The sequence below is a fragment of the Corvus brachyrhynchos genome, unplaced genomic scaffold (genome assembly GCF_000691975.1).
Source record: "Corvus brachyrhynchos isolate BGI_N302 unplaced genomic scaffold, ASM69197v1 scaffold26, whole genome shotgun sequence".
Taxonomy (NCBI): Eukaryota; Metazoa; Chordata; class Aves; order Passeriformes; family Corvidae; genus Corvus; species Corvus brachyrhynchos.
Genome location: NW_008239324.1, coordinates 4,533,716 through 4,535,091, shown reverse-complemented (window position 1 = coordinate 4,535,091; position 1,376 = coordinate 4,533,716). Strand labels below are relative to the sequence as shown.

General features: G+C 50.2%; 1 protein-coding gene across 1 annotated transcript in view; it reads right to left on the bottom strand.

Annotated features, from left to right (window-relative positions):
• Window positions 1–246: 246 nt before the first annotated feature.
• Window positions 247–1,376, bottom strand: part of RSPRY1 (ring finger and SPRY domain containing 1) — a 25,996-nt gene continuing 24,866 nt past the window's right edge. Inside the window, exon 17 of the mRNA XM_008638726.2 lies at window positions 247–1,376. This exon is cut by the window's right edge and continues 1,542 nt beyond it. The gene's annotated coding sequence lies outside the window, so the exon portion shown is untranslated.

Here is a 1,376-nt window from a genome sequence, read left to right as displayed (position 1 = left end):
CGCGTCCTGGGCGGGCCGGGTCCCGGCCTGCGGGGCGGACAGTGAGACAGCGGTACTCGCTTGGGAGTGGCGTTTTAGTAAAAGGGGTTTCTCATCAGAGAGTAGAGCTCCGAGGGTTGGGGACAGCACGCAGCTGCTGCAGCCCAGCGATCAGTGCGATGACCTGGGCCGCCCCGGCACGAATATTCCACCCGAGCGCATACAGGTGCCCCGCTCTCACCAGGACAGGAATTAAAGAACAACAAACAGCCTTCAGGATGTTTTTATTGTTGAATGGACAACTTTGCTACAATTCATTTCCCCCGATGAGGGCCTGTGGAGTCACCACCTCCCATCCCTCTCCCCAAAGCCATGGGGAGGGGAGGGAGCAATGGTGACACCGCACTTGTCATGGAGTATCCAGCTTGACAAAGGTGCCCCCGGCGTGGATGGCGGCAGAAAGCCAGTCAAAGTGTACAGTCTTTCCCTTTGTGAAATGAACAGGACAGTTCTCTGCTTCTCTGCAACACAGCTCCCTCCTCTGCCACCATTGGCTTCCTCTGCCCAGCACCAGCTGCATGGAAGACGGTCTGGGGCAAAATTTTCCAAAGCGTTCACATCTTTTCCACAAAGAACACAGGCACTTAGTCCCATGTCAACAAAGACAGAGGGGCTCTAAGGTCACCTCCAGTCCAAGGGGACAGCAGATGCCTAGAAGCCATTGTGGACTTGGGCCTGAAGACCTTAATCTCACAGAGCAGTTGATACAAAGTAGGAGTCCTAGGCACTTCTGAAAATTTTACCTCAGTTAATCCTGGCCAGGGAAACCAAAGCCCTGAAGTTACTAGACTCTAGTAAGGCAGAGTTCAAAATGGTTCTGTCCCACCTCTTCCCTAAAGTATGATTTGTAACTTTGTACCTTAGGGATAAAAACTGACCATTGCATTTGGAAGTGCTTAAAACTTCATTTCAAGTGACCCTTGTGGCAGTGATGGCAGTCATGTTTGCTCATTGAACACTGAGCTGGAAGGGACTCAGCCCTGACTGAAAACATGGATACAGCAAAACATTGTAAAGTACAGTCAGCGAGGAAATGAGATCCCTGTGGCACAGATTTGCCAGTCTGACTTTAATCAAACCAGGCATCCAGGTGGAAGAGAATCCACATTTTAGCAAAAACACTAATGAGCACTCTGCTTCTGAATCCAGTCTACATTTGGACAAAAGTCAACATAAAAATGATGGACAGAACTTTCCTAATTCACACATGTCTGGATGAAGTTCAGCACCCTTGAGTTAGCAAAGGCAGAAGGTGAAAGGAGTTGCTAGAGAGCTGGGTTCTGGAACCTGTGTGCAGAGATCCCAGCTCCTACGGAGGTCAGTAGGAAGCCAGAGCA